This window comes from Lepisma saccharinum, chromosome 21 (assembly GCF_977018435.1).
Source record: "Lepisma saccharinum chromosome 21, izLepSacc3.1, whole genome shotgun sequence".
In the NCBI taxonomy this organism is placed as follows: domain Eukaryota; kingdom Metazoa; phylum Arthropoda; class Insecta; order Zygentoma; family Lepismatidae; genus Lepisma; species Lepisma saccharinum.
In genome coordinates this window covers 47224124-47241997 of record NC_139249.1, presented here as the reverse complement: position 1 = coordinate 47241997, position 17874 = coordinate 47224124, and the positions used below count along the sequence as shown (strand labels likewise).

Here is a 17874-nt window from a genome sequence, read left to right as displayed (position 1 = left end):
CTTCAAATTTTATGTTATTTAGCCACTAACAACTGATTTACACTGTTTGGCATTCTTTAAATAGGAAAAGAAGGAATTATTTGTTTATTATTTTTACTTTATATTTATATTTATTTAAGAAAACAATTCTACAGTTTAACTTAATTTTAACAAATTGTTACTAATTTATATATCAAAGTTATGTTATTTAGAGTGTATCAAGGCGTATAAAGTTAATATTTGTATTTATCAGTTCAACTAACAATCATATTTTACACACAAAAGATGTTGTTTACAGTTAAATTACTTGAATCAGAGAATAATATTTTACAGTAATTGATTCATTCAGCACTTGTCAGTACTTTTATGCTTCAGAAAGTTTTCTTAATTTTCTATTACGCATGCTATTTTGGCCTATTTTTAAAATGTATTTCTAAGGCAAACTGGTTTAATTTTCTGCTTATAATGCAAAGTTGACATAGTTTTCGCACAATGCATTGTACATTTGTTATATTCTCTACTTACAATTCAAATATTATGCTTATTTAATGTATAACTAACTAACTCTCTAGCCTTCTTAAACCCGAAGGTTCATGGCTGCAGCAACACATGCCTTTCATCTGTCCCTGTCCTGAGCAAGATCTATATACTCCTTTTCTTCCCTACCAATTTCCTTTTGGTCCATCTCTACATTATCCCTCCATCTTTGTTTTGGTCTTTCTATTGGTTTTTTACCATCAGGTTTCCCAACAAGAATCCTGTATACTCTTCTTTCCTCTCCCATTTGTACCACAGGATCTACACACCTAAGTCTTTTTGATTTAATCATTCTAATAATATCTGGACATGAATACAAATTATGTACTTCCAAATTATGTATTCCTCTCCACTCATCTGTCTCCTCATCTGTTTTAGGTCCAAATATTTTCCTAAGGATTTTATTTTCAAATACTCTCAATTTATGTTCCTTTTTCAATGTAAGGGACCAAGTTTATTTACTGTATTTAACTTTTATTTTTTGTAATTAACAAAAATTAAAAGCTTATACTGTAGTTATTATATCTTTTTCTATCAGCTTATTTTGAAATTAATATTATTAGGTATAGTCTTTGATTTATAACTATATTGCTTTTTTTATCAATTTATCTAAGAGTACACGCAGACAAACACATGTGTTCACACTTTTATGTAAATAGATATGCCTTTTTTCAATATTTTAGTATGAAGATTGCACTTTAGCTATTTAAGCAAGGGTAGGAAAGGTAGGATTTCTGAGAATTTGTTGCAGGATTTTGTTGTCCAAGTATAGATGAGAACTGAGCTGGGAGACTGTTTTGAACCTTTTCATGAGAGTTTGCATGTGAACTGTATGCAAATTGAGCACTATTGACTGTGCATGCTTCTAAGTTTTGCTGTTATTTTACATCAAGTCTGTGAGACTGTAGTCAGTTTTCCCATTTCAAGTAGTTTTTATTGATTGTATTTGTATATGTTGTGGGGACTTAGCAGTTTTATGTTATGAGGCAGTTTGTTGTAGAATATTTTTACATGATTGTTTTGAGATATTGAGTGTCTGCTGTTTTACTTGTAATTAGTTTCCTTCTTGTGTTGTGTATTTGACTATATTTTGTCCAAGTTCGTAGTATTTAGAATAATTGTTATTGACTTGTAGATGTAGGGAGTAATAATCCTTTGCAAGATGCCCTATACTTTAGTCTGAATATTATTCTTAGTGTTCACTTTTGAAGCCTTAGTATTCTGGTAGTATTATTAATGTAGAGGTAAATTAGGCTGAAACGTAGGCATTTTTTCTGATAAATTATACTCACTTAGTTGTTTCAGCAGGTAGAAGTTCCATGATGGTTTACTGCTGATGATGTTCATTTGCTCTTCTTATGTACTACGTATGATGTAGCTTACTTGAGTAACTGGAATTTTCTACTGAAAAAAGGATTGCTTGTCTATTTTATTCCTATGTTGTTGAGTTTGTCCATAAGCAAGCCATGTTTTTTACTCTATCCTATGCCTTGGAAGAATCTAGATATATTGTGTTTGCAGTTTTATGTTTCTCTAAGGTTTCAGCTATGTAGTTTTTAAACTGTGCTATGGGTGTGACTATTGATTTCTCTTTCTGGATGCCATGTTGGTTTCTGTGTATTCCTCTTGCAAATACAAGCAAAACAAGTCAAATTCAAGCAGCAAGAGGAATACACAGAAACCAACATGGCATCCAGAAAGAGAAATCAATAGTCACACCCATAGCACAGTTTAAAAACTACATAGCTGAAACCTTAGAGAAACATAAAACTGCAAACACAATATATCTAGATTCTTCCAAGGCATAGGATAGAGTAAAAAACATGGCTTGCTTATGGACAAACTCAACAACATAGGAATAAAATAGACAAGCAATCCTTTTTTCAGTAGAAAATTCCAGTTACTCAAGTAAGCTACATCATACGTAGTACATAAGAAGAGCAAATGAACATCATCAGCAGTAAACCATCATGGAACTTCTACCTGCTGAAACAACTAAGTGAGTATAATTTATCAGAAAAAATGCCTACGTTTCAGCCTAATTTACCTCTACATTAATAATACTACCAGAATACTAAGGCTTCAAAAGTGAACACTAAGAATAATATTCAGACTAAAGTATAGGGCATCTTGCAAAGGATTATTACTCCCTACATCTACAAGTCAATAACAATTATTCTAAATACTACGAACTTGGACAAAATATAGTCAAATACACAACACAAGAAGGAAACTAATTACAAGTAAAACAGCAGACACTCAATATCTCAAAACAATCATGTAAAAATATTCTACAACAAACTGCCTCATAACATAAAACTGCTAAGTCCCCACAACATATACAAATACAATCAATAAAAACTACTTGAAATGGGAAAACTGACTACAGTCTCACAGACTTGATGTAAAATAACAGCAAAACTTAGAAGCATGCACAGTCAATAGTGCTCAATTTGCATACAGTTCACATGCAAACTCTCATGAAAAGGTTCAAAACAGTCTCCCAGCTCAGTTCTCATCTATACTTGGACAACAAAATCCTGCAACAAATTCTCAGAAATCCTACCTTTCCTACCCTTGCTTAAATAGCTAAAGTGCAATCTTCATACTAAAATATTGAAAAAAGGCATATCTATTTACATAAAAGTGTGAACACATGTGTTTGTCTGCGTGTACTCTTAGATAAATTGATAAAAAAAGCAATATAGTTATAAATCAAAGACTATACCTAATAATATTAATTTCAAAATAAGCTGATAGAAAAAGATATAATAACTACAGTATAAGCTTTTAATTTTTGTTAATTACAAAAAATAAAAGTTAAATACAGTAAATAAACTTGGTCCCTTACATTGAAAAAGGAACATAAATTGAGAGTATTTGAAAATAAAATCCTTAGGAAAATATTTGGACCTAAAACAGATGAGGAGACAGATGAGTGGAGAGGAATACATAATTTGGAAGTACATAATTTGTATTCATGTCCAGATATTATTAGAATGATTAAATCAAAAAGACTTAGGTGTGTAGATCCTGTGGTACAAATGGGAGAGGAAAGAAGAGTATACAGGATTCTTGTTGGGAAACCTGATGGTAAAAAACCAATAGAAAGACCAAAACAAAGATGGAGGGATAATGTAGAGATGGACCAAAAGGAAATTGGTAGGGAAGAAAAGGAGTATATAGATCTTGCTCAGGACAGGGACAGATGAAAGGCATGTGTTGCTGCAGCCATGAACCTTCGGGTTTAAGAAGGCTAGAGAGTTAGTTAGTTATACATTAAATAAGCATAATATTTGAATTGTAAGTAGAGAATATAACAAATGTACAATGCATTGTGCGAAAACTATGTCAACTTTGCATTATAAGCAGAAAATTAAACCAGTTTGCCTTAGAAATACATTTTAAAAATAGGCCAAACTAGCATGCGTAATAGAAAATTAAGAAAACTTTCTGAAGCATAAAAGTACTGACAAGTGCTGAATGAATCAATTACTGTAAAATATTATTCTCTGATTCAAGTAATTTAACTGTAAACAACATCTTTTGTGTGTAAAATATGATTGTTAGTTGAACTGATAAATACAAATATTAACTTTATACGCCTTGATACACTCTAAATAACATAACTTTGATATATAAATTAGTAACAATTTGTTAAAATTAAGTTAAACTGTAGAATTGTTTTCTTAAATAAATATAAATATAAAGTAAAAATAATAAACAAATAATTCCTTCTTTTCCTATTTAAAGAATGCCAAACAGTGTAAATCAGTTGTTAGTGGCTAAATAACATAAAATTTGAAGGCAGTAACAATATTTTTAAAAAATACTGCTTTTTACCTAACTTTGTAAATTAAATACTAGTACATTTTGTCAAATTATAAATAAAATATACCTATTTCTTTGGTATTTGTACTAAAGTGAAGAAAATGTTACTAAAACTTGGCTAGTACAGTAAATCTAAGAGTTTTAGCTTTATTTGTCCGTAACTGGATATAATTGTAACTTGTTAATCTCGCCAAACACAATCTTTACCTCAATTTTGGAAGCTAGCTGAACTTTAGCGTTTCGAATTACATATAGTGAAGGCCTCTATAGTGGAAAAATACACCCAGTCTGTAAAAATTTAGAAATGTTGTCTCCTTGTCTGTCGAACCAGACCAAAAGTGTTCTCAAGTGTTTCAATATATTTCTTAACATAACTAACTTTTCAAAAAAAGAATACCTTGTGCCCAGATAGCTTAGTTGGTATAGCGTTAGGCTTTTAACCTATCTGTCCAGGGTTCGAGTCCCTGTCTGGGCGATAACAATTTTTAAATTTTGTCATCGGATCTTTTGCAGAATGGATATAAAATATGTTTACAGTCTAACAGATTATTATTTATCTAAAATTTTGCAAATAAGCTTTTAAGTTTCTCAAATATCAGCATCTTTAGCTAACAGTACAGCATAACCAGTATTATTATGATAGAAATGTTCTGGTGGAAGAACCTACACCTACTGTAATATCTCTGTGGTATTAACTTACATGCAGCCCATAACTTTTGGGATTGTTTCTCCTCCGTTACATTTCCTGGCCATTTACCCTTAGCGTCGCGATTAGCCTCAGAAGCAAAAAAAAGCGAAATCTTATATTTGTTCTTTTTATATCTCTGAAACCACCTATACTATAGAACTACATTTAATGAATTTTGCAGTCTTCCTGTTTGATCTGTTAAATAATCCAGTCAATAAAAATATACTTGCATAGAAAAATATGTTTTTCAGATACTTTAATCGGGTAATCTGCTTTTGCGTACTTCCTCAGAAATATACACAATCATAGTTCTTTATAAATTTAGCACCTGATATAGAATAAGTCGAAGTCTAGTTAGAGTTGGCCTGTAAGTGCTTCTGGTACATGTAGTTACTTGAAAAGCAAATATTGGGTGTATAAAAGATAGCATTCTTGTGAAACAGTAAAAAATCAACCTCATTTCCTCGTAGCATTAGCTGTAAATGCTTCTTGCAGGTTAACAAAGCTCTGGCGTGTGGGCCTACATCACCTACAATCCTTTGTAAGGTTCGTGTTGTCCTATAAATTGTCGATATACATACTAAATCCCTAGTTACAGCCTAAGGTTTTAGTTTCAATCAGAGAATTTCAGTGTTCAGATAGCGATTGTGGCCTCGTATAATAAAGAAAATAGAAATAACCCAAATGTTGATGCACCCAAAAAACCAGTAATACTTCAAAAATACCTTGAAAAAGGCTATAAGGCTAAATTATTCTTCTAGCATAGAAAAAAAGTTTAGCAAGTGGACCTATGGTCCATATGGTCAGTCGTCTGTGAACTTCGTCTTGTCCTGTGAATTGAGAATATATTGATAAATGGTTATATATATTTTTTTAAAAAAGAAACAATGTTGGTAAGCGTCCAGTTATGGACCCATCGGTAAAGGGATTTCAGTCTTTATAGACACACAATAATTTTCGTTACACTAAAAATTTGGCCTCGTATAAAAGTAAATAGTCGAAATGATAAACATTTCGTGTACTTTATCCAGTAAACCTTAGCTAGAAATACAATAACAGCGTTACAGACATAAAAATTAAGCAAGCTTTGATATTCTAGTAGCACATAATAAATATAAAATATCCTTTAAAATACTCTGACAAATAGTTGTGGGTTATCTGAAATCAAAATTTTCAAGCCCTCTCTCCTGCATAAATAGGCTCTAGAATTCACTAAGCCTCAAAATAATATTGGGTACATAAAATAAAAAGCAGATGGAGAGTGATGCTGATCGCATCATCTCCAAACAGCAAAAACAAAAGTATATGGATGGAGCCCTTCCTGATATATTTAGAAAACTTTACCTAGTATAAAAGTAACAAAATACTCAGCAAACTCTAAAATAAACAAAACTTTCCTACGTAGCAGGCGTAACCTGATCTAAATAAATACATATAGAAATACAGAACCAAAAATAGCATAGTGGAAATCAGTAAACCCTAATAATAATAATAATAATAATAATAATATATTCTGTGGCTTACATTTTAGCTAAAAGTACTTTTTCTTTAGTGTTTTTGAAAAAAAATTAAATAAATACTAAACTCTAAATTAAAAATTTGTAAATGTATATATGATACAAAACAAAATAAATACAAATTAATACATAGCCTGCAAAAAATCAGTAAAAAAGTTGAAAACATCTCTTTGTGCATCCAAAATATAATAACAAATCCTTCCTGACTGGATTAAATTGTGTTATTTGAGTAAACTAGAGAATAATCCTGTAAACTTGGAAAATATATCTGTGTGTGTGTGTGTGGATGTGTGGATGTGTGTGTGTGAGTGCGTGTGTGTCCAAAATGTAATAAAAAAACACGTTCAAATCGTGTTATTTGAGTAAATATTAGGCTAAACTTGTGAAATAAACAGATAGAAGTTGAGAACACACACTTTGTGTGTCGAAAATGTGACTAAAAGTCTTTCCTGAACAGATTGAATTGTATTATTTTGGTAATAATAAGCCTAAACTTGTGAAATAAACAAATAAAAGTTGAGAACACACACTTTGTGTGTCGAAAATATAACTAAAAAATCTTTCCTGAACAGATTGAATTGTGTTATTTTGGTAATAATAAGCCTAAACTTATGAAATAAACAGATAGAAGTTGAGAACACACACTTTGTGTGTCGAAAATTTAATAAAAAATGTTGCCTGAATAGTAAAAATAGTGTTATTTTGGTAAAAAATTAACATAAAGTTGTAAAATAATAAGTTAAAAATTGAAAAATGTCTTTCTGAATCCAAAATTTAATGAAAAAATGTTGCCTGAATAGTATAAATAGTGTTATTTTGGTAAAAATTAACATAAAGTTGTAAAATAATAAGTTAAAAGTTGAAAAAAATGTCTTTGTGAATCCAAAATTTAATGAAAATATGTTGCCTGAATAGTATAAATAGTGTTATTTTGGTAAAAATTAACATAAAGTTGTAAAATAATAAGTTAAAAGTTGAAAAAATATCTTTGTGAGTCTAAAATTTAATAAAAATGGTGCCTGAATAGTATAAATAGTGTTATTTTGGTAAAAAATTAACATAAAGTTGTAAAATAATAAGTTAAAAATTGAAAAATGTCTTTGTGAATCCAAAATTTAATGAAAAAATGTTGCCTGAATAGTATAAATAGTGTTATTTTGTTAAAAATTAACATAAAGTTGTAAAATAATTAGTTAAAAATTGAAGAATGCAGTTTGTGTGTTGAAAATATAATAAAAAATGTTGCCTGAATAGATGAAATTGTGTTATTTGAATAAAAATACATAAAAACTTGTAAAAGATTTGACATAAAGTCAAAGTTTGGTAAAAAATAAACTCGATAATATATTAAATAGCACACAGTAACATAAATTTACTACCTAAATCAATAATTAAAGGGTCCTAGGTTCGATACCCCGTGATAAAAGCAAATAGTGAAAACTGTAGGCCCAGTCCCTGATAGGTCTCCCTTCTTCCTAGTACATATAATAAACCCTTACGCTTCGTTCTCCTTGTTCAAAGTAAAATTCTCGCTCCAATCTAATTGGGTATCCAAAAACCTCGCTAAAGCGTCCTGTGCCTTAGAGCAACCCTGAGCGGAATATTAATTGGCGGCCGAAACCGGTTCTACAAGCGACGCATAGCTTCAGAGATTTGACCCTTGCTGCGCATTCCAGACATCCTTTGTTGTCTGGTTGATTCCCTCCCCTGCCCTACAGTATTGCATAGCTTTCCCCTGTTATTGCGTACTGGTTAACCTTGGAAAAACCGGTTCTGAAAATCTACCGACGCGTTCTCTGATTGGTCAATCAGGTTCGTTCTTTGTTCTGACGTTCTGACGTCATTTGACTTTGAACGCACACTCCCCCAAATTCCTTTCTCCTCTACCTGCGCGGAGTTCACCCTTGTCTGTCTGGCATCAGACTCAGCTCACACGTTATACATAGTTCGTCTCCGCTTAATATATTACATGCCATATAACATTATTACATAGTGCACTATATTTATTACCGTTGCATATCGCGGGTTCGAGTAGCGGGACCGTCCCCAATCGTAATTGGACCTGTACCTACACCCATTACCACCACTCATAGCGGTTCATAAACCGTAAACTCTTATTTTCAATATTATAAACATTAATTATTATCGATTGATACATTACATACTTTGCAGTAATGAATATAAAACCATATGCATACCGTTTAGTACCTCTAATTACCTTCTATATACATATTTTTCATAAAATAAATATTTATATATTCATAAAAAGTTATAAACATGTAAATACATAAATGTAAAGTATTTTAAGTACGTGCAAATGAATTCTAAGTACATGCAAATTAATTAAAACCTGTGCAAATTAGTTATAAGTACATACAAATTAATTGCGAATATTAAATAGCAACATCCACTATCGCGTTCCCCTTCTACTCAGGTTGGGTCTCTCCAATATAGCATAGTGTTAACGTCGTGACCTTGTGATTCAGGGGTTCCGGGATCGATACTCCGTGGAGGGACATAGGAGTTCTGATCCCCTGATCCAGTCCCGATTGACCTATCCGTGTATATAGTGCAGCACCTGTAGTGGAAAATATTAGCTGGAGGGGATGTTCCTATGGTGGGGGGATGCTAACATTGCGTCAATTAGACAGCTGGGGGGATGCTTTGCTACCTGGGGGGATACCGTTCCCGCGCATCCCCGCCACTTTCATAATTGTTACAGTGGACTTACAATAACATAATAAAGAGCTTGGTTAAACCAACCTTAGCGTTGAATACGAAAGAAGAAGACGAAAAAGATAGACGAATGACCCAATCAGAATCATTTGTATGGCAGTTGACTAGTTTACTAACATCTACTGTACCTTCAATTGTAGAAAATTCTAGATCTTTACATTTCCAAGTTTCCCAGATATGAAACAGATCGCGTTCCATCCTAGAGTGTCAGTCGAACAGGACAACGGTCGGAATTGGGTCTGACTGTTGGCCGGGAGACTAGGGTTCGATTCCAGAGGTTGGAATTGTTCCTACTATGTTCCTCTAATTAAAGGGTACCTGGGGCAACTCGTGGGATAAAGACTGCCGGAGCATGGTGCCGATCACATCACCTCCACGAATAGTAGAGGAAATAAACGATTTCAACCGGAAATAATTGCAACAAAAATGTTGTTTGTACCAGATTGTGCGGAATGGTATAGTAAATAATATATTAAAAATACGAAATCCAAATGTTTGGGGAAAATCCGACATCTTAGAAAATGGCGGCAAAAATTCACCTTGAAAATTAAAAATAAATATCTCGAAAACGGTGCATTGTACACAAAAAGTAAAGATAACCAAAATTGAAGAGCAGAAAATTTGCTAAATTATGGTTTTTGTTTGATAGAGCTACCATAAATATCCATTCAATTAGAGAGATCCAAATATTTTCTTTAATTTTTAGAATTAGCGTAAAAGTTGGTTTTCGACACAAAAAACAGCAAATATTAAAGAAACTATGTAAATTACGTCCTAAAGTCACTGAACCAAATTCATAACTTATGATATCCTCTAGAGATTGGTTTTTGTTTCGTGCCTTTAGAGTTAAGGGTTGAGGAGATATGTAGTTTAATGCAGATTCATGTGTTTCCATAAATGTACGTGTTCAATTTCTTATGAAATTAGTGAGAACGTAATATATTGTTTTCTGCAGTGGAGGCGATTGGGTTACAAAATCGGGGGGGGGGGGGCAAAAGCAGTATATTTCCATTTGTGGATAAGGTTTAGGATAGTGCGGGGGCAAAAGTGGCAAAAGTGAGGGGGGATAACTGCACCCCCTCGTCCCCCCAATTGCCGCCACTGGTTTTCTGAAGTGTTTCGTTGATTTGCGATTGTTACATGTTGCTTCTCTTGTTTTACAATGTATACACACAGTAGCTGCGAGTAGGTGTCTTAACTGAGCGAGAGGGGCGGGTATTTAAAATGGGTGGGTATTTAAAATTTAAAATGGAATTAGGACAGATAATTTTGGGACAAATTCACGGGCTTGGAATTAAGAACCGTAGTGCGGGGACAAAAAGTGTGTATGGGTGGGTGGGGCAACACTTTTCTCCACGCCCGCACACCCCTAATCGCCGCCACTGCCAATACATTAAACTAATATGATACGGTGAAATACGGTTCTAAACTGGTCACTTTACCTTAGAGTCCATTGCAGAATTTCTGGAAGCTGGTGCTAGCATGTTAAATTTCATCATTTCCTGTTTACAGACGTTCACTTCAGTGGCGTATACTCAGTCTAAGGTATGGGCTATCTCACTATGTCACGTGGTCCTAGGCTATGAATAGAAATCAGGTTGCCAACTCATAAGAAATCAGGTAGCCAACTCCTAAGAAATCAGGTTGCCAACTCATAAGAAATCTGGTTGCCAACTCATAGTAAATCTGGTTGCCAACTCATAGGAAATCAGGTTGCCAACTCATAGTAAATCTGGTTGCCAACTCCTAAGCAATCAGGTTGCCAACTCATAAGAAATCAGGTTGCCAACTCCTAAGAAATCAGGTTGCCAACTCATAAGAAATCTGGTTGCCAACTCATAGGAAATCAGGTTGCCAACTCATAGGAAATCAGGTTGCCAACTCATAGTAAATCTGGTTGCCAACTCCTAAGCAATCAGGTTGCCAACTCATAAGAAATCAGGCTGCCAACTCATAGTAAATCTGGTTGCCAACTCATAGGAAATCAGGTTGCCAACTCATAGGGAATCAGGTTGCCAACTCATAGGAAATCAGGTTGCCAACTCATAGGAAATCAGGTTGCCAACTCATAGGAAATCAGGTTGCCAACTCATAAGAAATCAGGTTGTCAAATCCAGAATCACCATCATCATCTCACAGATATGAATAATTTTATTTACAATTTCTGATCGATTTTTCTCCTTTATTTTATTCTCTATACTTCAGGTTTCGCAGATAGCCCCTAGAATATATGCTTCTGGTTCACTTGTAGCACAGGTGTTGGCTTTGATGCAGCGGAAGGAAAACATGCGCGTAAGGTCATTGAAGATGTAAACTCCACTTAACAATACGCTCGGCTTGAATGAAATTCCGAACAATATCGAGCATCCTAATGTGTTGCAGCCACAGAGCAACAGCATCCTGTTAACTTTCAGAGTTGAACCAAATGTAAATATTTATTTTTTCAGCACCTCACCTCAGAGCTTGAACTTACATTAGCGTCTAGTTCTGAATAGAGCAGGCCAAAGATTATTGAACATATCCAGAAATATGTTCATTTGCGATGCACATTGATACTTCAAGTAGCGTGAAGAGTGCTGCATAAACTATGAAATGACCTCTTGTGCCTCTCGCTATGGCTTTTTTCGGATTGAGAACGGCGCTCAGAATCTTCCGAGCCAGTCTTGTCTCAACAGCCGAGCTGTTCATATCCCAGACTGAGAGAAAATCGTCAGTATTGCAGCGGAACTAGATCCTGCGTGCACGTTTGGATCTATGCGAAAAGTTGCTGCAAACTTAATATGTCACAGGGCATTATGCAAGACGTATTCAACAGGTTTATCAATATTTAAAAATATGTGAAGCGTTCTGTTTTAAATAATCTGTTAGTAAGGATGAGGGCGTGAGGTGGCTGTATAAACAATCTTCAGAAAATAATGATTTTGTGCTGTTGTAAGAAAATTAAAGTTTAAACTTTTTTAATGTAATGAAAGTAGTTTTTATATTATTAATTTACGAAATAAAATTAGTTTTTTACATCTGCGTAAAAAAGAACTGGTTTTCTACGCGAGGTAAATTACTAGTAAATTACTCGTAATTTACGTAAAAAACGTAATGAGTAAATTACGTTGCCAACTCTGCTCACTTAGCAACAAGGAGCTCGCTGGAGGCACACTGCTGCCACCTGGCGACGTTCTTGATGCGGGCGAGCCTTCTTCTTCGCGAATGCAGTACGCATTTCCAAATGTTCGTGCTGTTTCGTCACCGCAGACGTCGTGTTTGATAGACCAGTATGATGTGCAACCCACCCGGGGCATGGGTGCGGCGACTGATAAATTTCCCGAACATCTGGGAGTCCAGTACCAACGAGGAAATTTTATAGTTTGTACAGTGGTTGATAAACCACACTGCGGCCTCCCCAGGGTAACATCTGTACACGAGGACCGGATTATCGCGAGACTTGCCACACCTCAACAGCAACAATGGCTTGGATTCAAGCGAGGAAAATCCCATTGTTGCCTTGGCCAGCACAAAGTCCGGACCTGAATCCTATAGAAAACATATGGAATAATATTGGTCTTCGCCAGCCAAGGAATGTCCAGGAACTTCGTGAACAGATCTCCGAAGTATGGAATGAGATTACGCCCCAAGAATGCCAGAAATTGGTCCGCAGCATGAGAAAACATGTGCAAATGTGCGGACATATTGACTATTAAAATTTCACACTTCATTCATTTAATTTCAGGAGAAATGTTTGTTTCCAAGTATATTTTCAAAGTTCAGATTTAATGATTTTACAAATTGTACCTTTAATTGCATCTATTAGTTATAAGTGCATCAATATGCCCTTTCACTTTCTTGATCTTGATGTAACTTTCAATAACATTACATAATAATTCTAATTTCGTATTAGAGTGTTTATTCCATGAAGAGCATTCGTATGTATTTTTTCTGTTTGTCTGAAAAAACTTGACAAGGTGGTCTTAAACTTTTGGTAGGGACTGTAGTAACTGTTACTCAGATTCCAAAAAGTAACTGAGTTCCAGTTACTCATTTGAAAAAGTAACTATTACTTTTAACGGCGTTACAAGTAACTCGTTACTTCCAAATCCTGTTGTCCTTTGTCTGTGCCTCAAAATAGTGAAACGTGTTCTTTTACCATGCAATAAGGTGTGTAAAAGTGGAGCTCCCCGGTGGCGAAGTGGTAACGTCGTTGGCTTGTAATCAAGGGGTCCTGGGTTCGATACCTGGTGTAAGTGCACAGTAGTTCGAATACCACTTTAAACTGTAGGTCCAATCTCAATTAGCCTATCTGTGCATAAAGTTAATTCAAAACAAAAAAACAAATTTTCGAGAAAATGATGATAATTCAAAATTTGCCAAACAGCTCTTTGAAACGCGTGCACTATGCAGGCATTTATCAAGTAACCTGTTGCATACAGCCTCTTCTCCTCTCTCTTGTTCCCACTTACACCATTTCCGGTCAACCCCCCCTCCCGTTCCCATCACTTCCGGGCAGGGAAAAGTTGAGCAGAGAGAGAGAGGCGTACCTTGGGCGACGTAAGCGTGACGTCACGTGAAATGGGCGTGTTCTTCGTTTTCTCGCGAACGAAGCAACAGGCGAAATGCATCCAGAACATCTTTCTTGCGATCAACCGGGAAGAGGGGGCGGGGAGGGATGGGGAAGGGCGGGGGAGTTGACTCAAAAAGTTAGAATGATTTCTTTCACTCGGCTTTAAAAGTCACAGGCGCGTGACAACTTTGCTTTACACTGTGGAGGCACCTGGCGGGCTGTGGTTGAACTAGTGGGACACGAGCGTAGAGAACATCTCTCTCTCTCTCTATCTCACACAGAATTCGAAACTTTGCTGATACAATCATCTTAGATTCTCCTGCAAGGCGGTAAGTGCAATTTTTGAAACAATTAATTCCGGGAATAACCAGTATTTTTGTTTCCTAAAATAGCGAACAAAAAAAGTATCTTCATTGTGTTTTTATTGGCTGCATTTTAGTTTCACGAAACAAAACAGTAACTTCATTGTATATTACAATACTACATTGTAATAGATACTCCAACAAAACCCTTCTTTAAAACCGTTAAACTGGCTTTTTTAGAGATGTTTGTTAATAAAATTTTCCATTATGACATTACAAAGGCAGATTTTGACAAACAAAAAAATTTTAAGTTTCGGTTTAACAGTTTTGTTAATGTGTTACCAGAGGCGCAACCACGAATTTTTGTCTGGGGAGGGGGCAAGTACCAGGAGGATAAACTTACCAATAATAATAATAATAATAATAATAATAATAATAATAATAATAATAATAATAATAATTATTATATGAATAATAATAATTACATTATTAATATTATAGGCGTTTTTTCCTGGTAATTTTTTCAACACCTTCAATTTCACATTAGCTAATAATTGAAAACAAGTACACAATCTGTATTCTTGAAAGACAAAAATGACGAACATAATTATTTTTGTACGTATGACATGTCTAATTTTCGTGTAGGATATATGTTTACACATGGAGCTACGTAAAATAAGAAAATATATACGCAACATGTTAACACTAAATTGTGCACATATTGAATGTTTCTTTAATGTTGCACATATTGAATGTTGCTCATACATTTAAAACAAAACTGTTTAGTAGCAACAGTCTGAAGTACATATATGGTCTTACTTCTCTCTCTAGTAATTTGCAATGCATTACAGAAAAGAATGATATTGCGAACGAAAATTTGAAATCGAGGGAGTGGGGACAATTGGCCCTGCATATGCTCTTGGTTGTCTGGAAGAAAAATGTAAGAAATATATGAAAACAAATTTCGTGTCGAGTATAATTTTGTCCTGCTGCTCTTAGATTCTTCTAGCCTTGCTTTTCTTTACTTCAACGTTTTCCCCCCTTGCTCCCTAGAGTAGGTTTCCGTCCAAGGTTGGAGGCGAGGCAATGCCCCTCCTTCCCCCTGTGGTTGCGCCACTGTGTGTTACGAATGACCACTGTCCCGGCTGTGCCCTTGATTGGTTGATTGAATTTTGGTCATTTTACGACGATTTCCTGCCACATTTGTCTAATCGCGGCGATGAGGAGTGGACAAGAGGTTGACTAAAACGAAAGTAACTTAGCCTAAGGCTACAGTTGGAAACGCGAATTATTGCCGCCAGGTTCTTATATTTTAAAGGTGAGAATATAGACACATTCCATTCCTCGTAAAATTCTGTGCTACATGATTATTAGCTGTGGTAGCGATTTAGGGGGGCATGGGGAAAAGTTGCTCCCCCACTTCCCCCCCGTACTATGGCCTCATAATACTAAGCCTCCTGTACTAAGTGCAAGAAAACTGTCCTTTCTCCCACCCCAGTTTTGGCACCCAATCGCCTGTGCTGATAATTAGGGTTTACTGTGAACTATAGTCGAAATTTGGCAGCATGTAGTGGGCATCAAAGAAACAATTTTCTTTACAAATTTTTGCCAATTCATGCCTTGTGTCGGTGCTAGCAGCCCTGGAAAACAGTATTTTATCCTGTGTGTATTATTGTTGGTTTGAGTTGGGTTTTCAAGTCCATCTTTATGCACCGGACCTACAGTTTAAAGTGGGACTCGAAGTCAATGCAATGCCGGGTATCGATCCCGGGACTCCTTGATTACAAAGCAACGATGTTAAAACAACGCCAACGGGGATGCTCTGTGTGTATGCAGCCATGCCTTACAGATTCATCGTTGCCAATAACATTTTTTTCTGCCATGTAACTAACATACTAAAGACGTTAGGGATCATGCTCGCAGAGAACCCAACTGGATGAAACTCTCGGGATCAACCATTTCTCTCAGTTCGTGCATTGTGATACGTGCAACTATGCATTACACTGAATATAATAGTCCGTACAGTACGCGAAGGATGAGCAGACTATTACTCAACTTAATAATTAAATTGCCCCCGTGTCGGAGTGGTTAGCATCACGCTACGACGCCAGGGGTCCCGGGTTCGAATCCTGACCTGGGCATGGATGTTAGTGAGTGTCCATTCATCAATTTCATCATATCATCATCTTCGCAAATTAGCCAAAAGTGGCACAAGAAGCGAAGTAAAATAAAGCAAATCAAAATAATTAAATTGGAAGTCCTCACCGCTCAACTGGGTTTCCATAATGTTATATTACTTACGTTGCAAGAATTGAAAGAGCACAATTAACTTCTTAAGTATTATTTCATCTTAAAAGAATCCGATACAAACTCATTTGCAACTTTTTGACAATATAACAAAAACGAATCGAAATCAACAACTTTAAAAAATATCGATATACAGCATTCTTAATCTCAATGGGTCCCCGTTAATTTTATAAACTTGTAAAAACGTTAAAAAAAACGAGAGAAAACTAAAGCAAGTATTAAGTTTTCTTGGCCAAAACGACAGAAAAGTCACCAAAATAATGTTCAACTTCAAAGAAAATACTCCGAAAATGACAGAAAAACACGAATAATGTTGAACTTTTCTGTGCACAATAGAAATAAAGTAAATATACTTATTACTTATTTGTAAATGTAGAAGACAATTACATACCTTTACATTAAAGATTCATGAAGATTAATTCAGAGATGTTAATTTATTCTGATGGGAATCCGTTTTTGTCTGTCTTGCTACTCGTTGGCGGGTATAAATAGATTCAGGTCTAATTTTAGGTAACAAGGGAAATTTTATGAAAATTACAAAAATTGCCGGAAAATTTGAAGTTGCCCCCTTACATTCCTACGTTGGTGTTTTATTTCCGTTATATTTCTACATGGGGGTGTATAAATCGAACCATACAATAAATAGGAATTGTTGCCGTAAACCAGGTCAAATTTTCATAATACACCACTGGTACACCCTTACTACAATTAGGATAAAAATAGTCTGAGTGTTGAAGCACCGAGAGCAACACTGCCGCTGCCAATAACGGCACAGAAAGCAGAAGGAACAAGTAGTGTTCTCCCGTCAATGCTGTTTGCACTAAGGCCGCGTTCTTTTTTCTTAAAAACAAGTAGCCACCCGCACATTTTCTCTTCGGCCCCCTCGCACATCCCGCGTACAATCGGGGAGGAAACCTGGAAGGGTGAGATGGAGAACAATCAGTGGCGTATTTAAACCAGTCTTTAAGTTCTTTAAATAATTTACTTAAATTCCGGTTCAAAAGCTTGTTTTCATGATTTGCATAATATATAATGAGCATTGATTGATTTAGTGTTTTAAGTCCACTTTATGCACAGTACGGCTAATCGGGACTGGACCTACAGTTTAAAGTGGGATCCGAACCACTATGTGCCTCCACCAGGTATCGAACCGGGAACCCCTTGATTAAAAGGCAACGAAGCTACCAATGCGCCATCGGTTAGGCCCTATATAATGTGCAAGTACTCATATAATAATAAAACTATTGTGAGGACTGCCTAGGATCCGGCCCGGGGAACGCCTTTCTGGCAGTGATCCTCTGTTGCCGCGTTTACCTACAAAGGAACTTGCGGACGAACAGGCAAATTACGGCCACCGCTTGGGCAAAAGGCGACAACATTAGAATCCCTTCTCCCCGAAGAAGCCAGCATGAAAACAGGATTTTG

The 17874-nt window shown here is 35.4% G+C and overlaps 1 protein-coding gene across 1 annotated transcript in view; it reads left to right on the top strand.

Moving 5' to 3' along the window:
* The first annotated feature begins 14054 nt into the window (after positions 1-14054).
* Hdc (histidine decarboxylase) overlaps positions 14055-17874 on the top strand; it is a 179753-nt gene continuing 175933 nt past the window's right edge. The window contains exon 1 of the mRNA XM_083142564.1: positions 14055-14169. The gene's annotated coding sequence lies outside the window, so the exon portion shown is untranslated. The remainder of the gene's footprint in view (positions 14170-17874) is intronic.